Genomic DNA, 10,344 nt, shown 5'->3' with positions numbered 1-10,344 from the left:
GGAGAGGCTCAACATATGGATGAGCTATAAGAACTCAATTTTGGATAAAGGAGACGCCGTTGCGACCTTCCCATTAACCGGTTCCTTCTCATAAAAGAGCAAGTATAATAAATAAAGAACCCTCTATGAATTCAGTACTACTTGCTGGACATATACTAAGATGACTGCTTTATCCCTGATGTGGTATGTTCACAAGATAGCCACAAGCATGATGCAACCACCCATTAAGCAAGTATCTAAGAGAATGAGATAAGATTAAGAAATAGGTTATGCAGATATAAAGAAGCCTATATGTGGGCTTTATCGTGAAGAAAAATATGCGACTGGATTTGCCAATCTTATCCCCATAAAGAAAAAAATGGCAAGATTGAATCTTTATCACTCAGGAACTCAATAAGGCATGTCCAAAGCATGACTTCCACTCCGGTATTAAAACTTATAGTTAACAACACTTCAATTATGATATATCTTATTTATAGATGGGATCGTCGGGTTAACAACTAAATCAAAATGGTGGCTAAAGATGATGCACAACCATCATTCAGACATGCCATCGGCATCTTTATTATAACGATCATGCCCTTTAGCTTGAAGAAAGCGGTGCCACCTCATAGCGAGTGATGACTCATATTTTTGAGAGCATACAACAAAAAAGTGAGTGCTATGTGGAAAAACTTTATTGTCCAGAGCATTGATCAGAAAGACCACTTAAGTGATCTGAGAACAGGTTTGAGAGAATCAGAAATTGATCTAAAAATGAACCCTCTAAATATGCTTTTTGGGGTCTCCTCTTGTAAATTCCTTAGGGTACATTTAATTCGACACCGAGGTATCGAGATTGATTCCAACAAATTAAAGCAATCATGAGATGCGCCTCCAAGAAAATCTCCATCAACATTTATTTCTTTGCAAGACTATTGGCTTTCATTCGATGATTCATATCAAATCTGTCAGGTAGGTGCCAGCCATTGCTAAATTGATGAGAAAGAGTTCCTTCAATGGGGATGAGAGTGTAGGAAGCATTCAATAAAATCAAAGAATACTATTAAATCTGCCACTTCTCGTAGGGCCAATATCGGGGAAGCCTCTTATATGTATATTGCATCATTAGAAGAGTCCTTCGAGTCATTACTGCCTAACATAATGAATAAGGTACAGGAGAACATGCTCTACTACATCACGTTAGAAGTTGACTGGAGGCAAAGAATCACTATTCTCCAATTGACAAGTACTGCTTAGTATATTTTAAACTATCTCATAGAACTCTGCCACTCATGTATGCTCATAATCATACTGAGTATCAAACATCTGGTCTACTAAACACTTGATGATAACACCCAGTGTTGACAAAGGTCACCTGCTAGGTGGGTAGTACAATCTGATACTTATGTACATACCGCAAAAGGGTGAAAAGGGATAAGCCTTGGCATTTTTCTCATCGCACATTCTAACGCAGTAAGATCCCCACTTGGATAACCTAGTGTGCCCTTCGAGATTTACTAAACTCAATGACTCTCCTTTTGCTCAACAATAGTAAGGCGGAGAAGGCCTCTTTCAAACCTCCTTTCCCCGACCTGGTGGGCGACAGAGAAGCTAACTCCTTTTGCTTCCCTTCTGAAGCAATAGAGAAACCTTGACTGTTTGGCTAAAAGTAGACCTCCCTATAACCCCCCAAGGATAAGGGATGAGATCACAGAAGACGACTTATAAATCGTGAGATCCATCATGGCTTAAGTTCCAAATATAATCATCTACAAATCTTATAAAAACTCTTTTAAATACTCAAGGGAACAATGAATGTAAGATGAAATAAATGGAGAGCAAGAAAAACTAATTTTCATTCAAGACTTATCCTTCGCTGCACGCAGTTGAATCTATTTTCCCCCAAGCATTAAGAACTTTTGGTGGCTTTATCCAAAAATTTAAAATCAAGATTTCGTACATCCTCTTAAAGAATCTTAATTCCCAAATAATCTAATTTCCTCAACACCTCAATGTTAACAACTTTGAGATTTGTTTCTTCTTTACTCCCTATATTTTTTCCCATCAACTTAACGACTTTTGAATTTACCATTTGTCTAGTCAATTGCAATAATCAAGAATCAAACTTTCTTCACTATTCTTGATATTTTTCAACTTAGCATATCGAAAAGAAATAGAAGTATCATCTACATACAAGCAGATGCAAAATTTTTTGTGGCATTGGTGAAATTTGAATACCAACATCCCATGCTTCATTTACAAGAATGAGTTAGAAAGTAATCGAGAGCAAAATAAATAATAAGGGAGTAAAGTGGGCAGCTTGCCAAAACAACATCTTCCTTAATCCACTTTGGATTGCTTTACATTATCATAATGGAGAACTTGGATCCCTCACACTTCCTCATCAATTTATAATTTAGAGGAAAAGCCCAAAAGTCTTCAACATTTGTCTTTTCAAAGTTTCCAAAACCACATCTGTATATGCTTGTTCCACTACAACTTGATCCAATAGACATTCTTTACATTTGAAACATCTAACTTGTTGCAAACTTCTTGAGCCAAGAGGGAGTGTCCGATTATGACTTCCTTTCACAAACACCTGTCCTCTAATATAACCTTATGTACACCAATAGCAATCTATTTAATAAGACTTTAGCTTACATCTTATAAATAGAGTACAAAGGCTAATAGGTCGGATATCCTGCTGGCAGAAACCTAGGTCCCTTTGACCTTAGAATCAAATAACCAAAAATCTCTTTACATCATTACAAAGAAACCGAAGAGAGAAATTATTGATAGATTTAAAAAAAAATTAGAACTCTTGTTTAGGGTTAATTTTATCAAGAAAAAAATTTTTACAATTCACCCCCCCTCTTGTCGTTTAGTAATTTCAAATATAACCCTTCCTGTGCATGGTTATAATTATCACATTTCAAGATCTTCTGGATAGGGTGGCCAAGTTTGAAAAACTAAACTTATCGAGGTAAGAAAGTCACTTTGATAAGCCTAAGAAGGCTAAAGCTGACTCTATATTCTTCTCCAGAGTTGATAGATAAAAATAGGTGATTTATAATCTGTACAAAGGAAAACAACTAATGCAATATGAAGAAAAGTAAAAACAAGCCTACAATCCTAAATCCAAGCCGAAGTTGATACTTGGGGGGAACGAAAAACCACAAACTTATCAGGGTGGTGGAGAACACCCAAGATTGGAAATATGAATTGGTGATAGAATATTCCAATCCCTCAAAGATAAAATGAATAAAGAATATTCATTTAAGAGGGAAAGTGTCACAAAGCTATTTCGACTGGCGCTGAAAGCACACTAGCGACCCAAATTATTGCCTATACCATCAGGTAGTCAGCCATCTTATCGAAGATTGTTACATCTTCAAATATTGGTTGGAAAGAAAATATCAAAAGGGAGATCTCACATTATCAGACAATGTGTTGACTCACCCCAGAAAGAATCAACTCGAGTAGTTATGACCTCCTTCGTACCCTCGATTAAAGAAAAAAGAATGAAAAAGGAACCAATTCAAGAAGAGGAGTGGGAGACTGTAATCTCTAAGAAGATGGTGAAAATACTAAAGCAGCTTGAAGGAGTTTCAGGTGCAAAATGGAAGTCTCCTACTGAGACAGTGCTAGATTCCAAGGCAGTGCTTGTGGTACGAGCGTCTTCTTTTAAATAGTTCTCCAACCAAGCTGGTTCTTCAAAGTCCGAAAAGATGAAATTATCCAAAAGAAAAACCAAACTGAAGAAGTCAATGGAGAAAATGATAGCAACCCAACGGGTTATAGATAGCCTGGATGAACACTACCAGACTATAAGGTGACCTATAAAGCTCACTGACTTTATGTCATAGCTTAAAATAGGTGAAGCTAAAGAAGACGATGATAATTCCCTTCCTGTTGAAATATGTCGGGTCATCTCAGTGGCACCAAATATATTGATAAAAGAAGAATGCGTTGATGTACCCTCTGAAACTTGTACGATGGTGTTACCAATAGATTACAGTTCAGAGGAGGATCTATTTTTGCCAAAGACAGATGAGTCGGACCACGACATAGCATCATGGATGGGGCATGTAAGCCTGGGCGGTGACTCTGAATTAACAGATAAATCCTTGGATGCAGTAATGGCTGACTCTAAAGAAAATGTCTCATTAAATGAGTTTAAGCCAGAGGAGGTTGATGAAGTGCAACTAATGAGTGATAAGATATTTCCACGTCCACCGAAGAAAAGGATCTCTTATAAAGATAAGGGAAAAAGATAGTCATAAAATAAGATATTATCCCTGAAGATTTTAAGAAAAAGAATACTTCAGCTACAGGGGTAGATTATAATGTCTTATCCCATCTGAGAAAAATTCCTGTACAACTCAGCATATACAATGCTTTAGTGATGTCCAAAGACCTTCGGGAGATTTTAATTCAGGCTCTCTAAGACCCCGAAAGGTACGAGGCATATTTTGCTGAGTGTAATATAATTGAAGTCTTATAAACTCGTAATGAGCCATTTATTACCTTTTATTACCTTCACTAATAATGATATGATACTCAAAACAGCAGACCATAATCGCCCTCTATATATTACTACAAAAAGTGCTGGGATGATTATTAGTTGAATCCTAATCAAACAAAGATCCTCTATAAATCTGATGACCTTGAAAGCACTCTAATCATTATGCCTCTATATGGAGCATCTTGGGTAAGATAAGCTTATGGTACATGGGTTCAATGAGATAGGCAGAAGCCCCTAGGATCGTTTACACTCTCTCACACATTTGGAGAACTCCATATAGACACCAAATTTTATGTGATTGATGTGGATACTGCATTTAATGTGCTTCTTGGTCGCCAATGGATGCATGAGTACAACATCCTCCTATCAACACTACATCAATACATGAAGTACCTCAGGGATGGAAAAGAATTCAGAATATGTGGTGACATCCATCCCTTTGTAGTTCATGAAGTGAAGATATATGAAGATGCAAAGTACTTCATTCCAAAGAAGTTGAAGCCATTGAGCTCTCTTGAAGCCCAGGCATCGGATATAGAAATTATAAGGAAACCTAAATAAGGAGGCAAAAAAAAGCATATGGGTAGAAAGAAGGCAATGTTGACTCTTCCCAAAGCACCTTTTGTTCCTAAAGAAATGAAATACATACCTCACCTAGGAAGTGACATAGATTAAGGTGATGTCATGCCTACTAAATCCCGAAGAGTATGCAAATCAATGACCAAATGGACTAGAGAAGTTGAATACTCAAATGATGATTATGACTATAACTCTGTCTATATGAACACAGTACAGAATGTGTTGTCTAGAAGAATAGACAACTTATCAATCTCAGATAGCGTACTCATAGTTACATGTATTCCCTTGCAACACTTCAAAGAAGTCATTTCTTGAGAGGTGCATAATGTTGAAGAGCTCGTGATATTCTATGTACCTCCCCTAAAAGAAAAGGGTAGACTAACAAGACTTTTTTCTTCAATCAAAAAACTAAAAAAAGAAATAAATTATGAGTGGTTCTATATGCTCATTGATTCTAGGGAATTAGTACCTACGAGATTTTTCAGGTATAATACAAAAAAAAATCAAAGAATGTTATGAATGCGAGGTAAAAGTCGCTCCTCCAAACAACAAGTTCTCCTCTTCTTGAGCCTCTGGTATCGATGGAATCCTCATTCATTAGATAAAAAATATATTTTTGCAAAAAATGGTATAGGATTTATCATACCGAAGTACCCCCAAAAGGGGATTTGCCGGGTAATCACATGCGGGGAAATTAAGTTTGATAACGATTGTGATGAGGAGACGTACGAAGTAAATAATTATGATGATCAACCTATAGAGGTCAAACCTGCACCAAAAGAGCTTGAAGATGGTGGAGAGGCTGCAACTATGGATGAGCTAAAAGAACTCAATTTTGGGATAAAGGAGGACCCTCGCGCGACCTTCATTAGTTCCCTTCTATTAAAAGAGCAAGTATAATAAATAAAAGAACTCTTCTATGAATTCAAGTACTACTTTGCTTGGACATATGCTAAGATGACTGGCTTATCCTCTGATGTGGTAGTTCACAAGATAGCCATCAAGCATGATGCAACACCCATTAAGCAAGTTCTAAGGAGAATGAGATTAGAGATTGAAGAATAGGTTATTGCAGATATAAAGAAGCTCATATATGTGGGCTTTATTCTTGAAGAAAAATATGCCGACTGGATTGCCAATCTTATCCCCATAAAGAGAAAAAATGGCAAGATTTGAATCTGTATCAACTTCAGGGAACTCAATAAGGCATGTCCAAAGCATGACTTTCCACTCCCGGTATTAAAACTTCTAGTTAACAACACTTCCAACTATGATATATTCTTATTTATAGATGGATCGTCGGGTTACAACCAAATCAAAATGGTGCCTAAAGATGAATAGCACACATCATTCAGAATGCCCATCGGCATCTTCTATTATACGATCATGCCCTTTAGCTTGAAGAATGCTGGTGCCACCTATTAGCGAGTGATGACTCATATTTTTGATGAGCTAATACAACAAAAAGTTGAGTGCTATGTGGAAAACTTTATTGTCAAGAGCATAGATCAGAAAGACCACCTAAGTGATCTGAGAATCATGTTTGAGAGAATCAGAAAGTTTGATCTAAAAATGATCTCAAATATGCTTTTGGGGTCTCCTCTAGTAAATCTTAGGGTACATTATTCGACACCGAGGTATCGAGATTGATTCCAACAAAATTAACGCAATCATGGAGATGCCGCCTCCAAGAAATCTCCATCAAATTTATTCTTTGCAAGGACAATTGGCTTTCATTCGATGATTCATATCAAATCTGTCAGGTAGGTGCCAGCCATTGGCTAAATTGATGAAGAAAGATGTTCGCTTCAAGTGGGATGAAGAGTGTTAGGAAGCATTCAATAAAATCAAAGAATACTTATTAAATCTGCCCATTCTCGTAGGGCCAATATCGGGGGAGCCTCTTATATTGTATATTGCATCATTAGAAGAGTCCTTCAGAGCATTACTGGCCTAACATAATGAATAAGGTAAGGAGAACATGCTCTACTACATCAGTTAGAAGTTGACTGTAGCAGAAATCTACTATTCTCCAATTGACAAGTATTGCTTAGTGTTAATTTTAACATCTCATAAACTCTGCCACTACATATTATCTCATAAAATCATACTGATATCAAACATCGGTCTACTGAACATCTTGATGATAACACCAGTGTTGACAGGTCACCTGGCTAGGTGGGTAGTACAATCTGATATTATGTACATACCACAAAAGGTGATAAAGGGATAAGCCTTGGCATATTTTCTCATCGCACATCCTAACCCAGTAGATTCCCCACTTAATGATGATTTGTCTGATTAGCAAATCATGTAGGTCAAGGAAGTCAAAAAATTATAATTCTAGGAGATATATTTTGACAGTGCATCATCTATTAAACCTGCCCAACTTCCAAATATCACAAGAGCCCGAGCTGGTATCAGTCTCATTTTTGTAGCACCTGAGGGAGGCATAATGAGGTTTTCATTTAGTTTGACTGAGCATTGGACCAATAATAAAGCCGATTATGAAGCTCTAATAGCGGGATTAGAGATCGTTGTTGATGTTACAATCCAAAATCTCCAAATCATTGGTGATTCTCAACTTGTGATAAATGAGGTGCTCAAAATTTACAAGGTTGGAAAACTTGAATTGGCCCATTACCACCAATGAGCTCTCGAGCTTTTGAAGTAAGTGCCAAATTTTAAAATTAAAAGTTTGTTAGGGATGTTAAGCCCTTATGAACTAGCCCAAGGCTAACCAAGAGGGAGGGGGGGGACGAGGGGGGGGGGGGGGGGGGGGTGAATTGGTATTTAAAAAAAAATCAAAATAAAAAAACCATAAAACTCAAACAAAAATCACCATAATGAAAATCAAAGTGCATAAAAATAAATGCGGAAAGTAGTAGTAAAAGGACACAAACATTTATAGTGGTTCGGTCAACTTTACCTACGTCCACTCCCCAGAGGTGCCCTTTGAGTATTGCACTAAACTCAATGACTCTCCTTTTGCTCCCATAGTAAGGCGGAGAAGCCCTTTCAAAACCTCCTTTCCACCGGCCCCGGTGCGACAGAGAACTAACTCCTTTTGCTTCCTTTTGAAGCAAATAGAGAACCTTGACTGTTTGCTAAAGTAGACCTCCCTATAACCCCCCAAGGATAAGGGATGATGATCAAAGAAGACGACTTGGAAACTTACTTGGATCAACCCTTATGAATCCTCTCACAAACTCCCCCTCACAAGTTCCTCCCTCTCTCTCCCTCCCTCTCCCTCTCCTCTTAGCTCTCTTAAGTCAAGATAACAGTAAAAGATACCCTAAAGGGTAGAATAATAGCTCTTAAATAGAAGAGCTTCGAAATAGCTCATTAATTACAACTTGCCAACTTTATCATCCAGGACGATTATCAATTTCAGCTTAATCAGCCGGGATGATCTAAGGCGATCAGAAGGAATTTTTTCATATCGTCTAAGATGATGATATATCATCCTGGTTGATTAGTTTAAATTGTAGAATTTCATTCAGACCGTTGCTCTGGTTGGGGGTTCTTGATGATGCAAAATAGCTTGATCGTCCAAGACAATCTCGCTATCGTCATAGATAATTAGTTCAAAATTGGGAAAAATCATCCAGAATATTGCCCTGAATAGATGATGTACGATAAGGATCATCCAGGGACAACTAAGGCTTTTTTAACTGTTCGTCCTAGACAATCCTGCGATCGTCCTGGATGATGTGATTGTATCAATCAAGCCTTAATTGCTTTCCTTAATCATCAAATTAATTTAAGCATAATTCTACTGCATCATCCAGGACATCATACCGAATGATGTCTAAAAATATTTCATGCCTTAATACATCTGGCGGCTGATTCTGGAGAGAAGAGAATTGAACAGATCGTCCAGGACGATATGAATATCGTCCAGGATGATGTGACAAAAAGTGGAACACAGAGAATGGAAGGAGATGATCAGAGAAGGCCCAAAAACATAAAAATAAACTAATAATAATAAGATTAAAATATGAAAAAGTCATAAAAACTAATAAAAACAAAGAGTTTTTTACTTTTTTAATCAAGGAATGAATATGACATAGTCTCCATGTGATTAATTTTGAAGACTTGTAAGTCAATGAGTTTACAACATCAAAAATTCAAAAATGGTAGAATATCCTATCATGTTAACCCCTAGCTCGAACTTCTTTTAGGGAAAAATCATCTTTTGAAATCAAAAGACCTATCTTAGAAAAACTAATTGGATAAGAAAAAGAGATCCATTCAAGACTTGGTTACAGAAAAATATCTTATAGAATAATATATAAAAGTAGTTTGTCACAATCGTGAAAGTCAAAATCAAGTTTTTTAAAATCTCAAGTGATACATGAATTCTTCTAAGTTTTAAGAGTTGGAAAGAGAAGAGAGATTGCTTTTGATGAGCTCATTTTATGACTCTTGTCCATTGAATGGCATACTTTGCACATCCTTTTATTGATTTTTTTTATTTTTTTATACACTTTGTGTATATTTTTTAATTTGACGTTATTATGCTTCTTTTATTTTTGGCATCATTGGTCACTTTTTTTTTTTTTTTTGCAAGCTAGATTCACTTTCAAAAACTCTTAAATATTCTTAGTTGTGAGTATATCTTCAAGATATTAGAAAAGAAAAACTCACTCTCTAATATAGGGAAGAACATACCACAAACCAGAATTGAAAATCATATAAGAAATGCAATGACAGGATAACAAGAAATCTTGAAGTAACATAAAGACTTTGATCATTATAAATATAAGTTAGATTACTGTAGCAAAGTAGAAAATATCTCAATTTCAAAATCTAGTTATTAATTTAAGATAGACATTTATTTAGAAAAGAAAATTACACCACTAAAATAGTTAGAGAAAGAGACACAATCAACGGTATTTTTACCCTTTAGTAGATTAAGAGATCTAAAACATTGACTACAAAATTTCAAAAAAAAGGCATAAGATATCAATTCAATGATGATTAGAAAAACAACATAAAGCATACGAAAAATAAAGCACCAAAAACAAAATTAACTACAAAAATAAACAAAGAAAAAACTACAAAAAATAAAGCAACATAAGTAAAAATAAACATCAGATAACAGATCAGAAATCAAGTTCATGCATTAATATCAATCACACCCAATCTGGTCCTTAAAGTGCTGAAAGTATCAAAGGCCAGTGATTTAGTAAAAATGTCAACCAATTGATTCTCAGTTGTTGTTGCAAACCTATTTTCATGTCTTATGTTTTGAT

The sequence above is a fragment of the Dendrobium catenatum genome, unplaced genomic scaffold (genome assembly GCF_001605985.2).
Source record: "Dendrobium catenatum unplaced genomic scaffold, ASM160598v2 fragScaff_scaffold_530, whole genome shotgun sequence".
Taxonomy (NCBI): Eukaryota; Viridiplantae; Streptophyta; class Magnoliopsida; order Asparagales; family Orchidaceae; genus Dendrobium; species Dendrobium catenatum.
The sequence above is the reverse complement of the archived record's forward strand: the minus strand, read 5'-3'. Positions refer to the sequence as shown.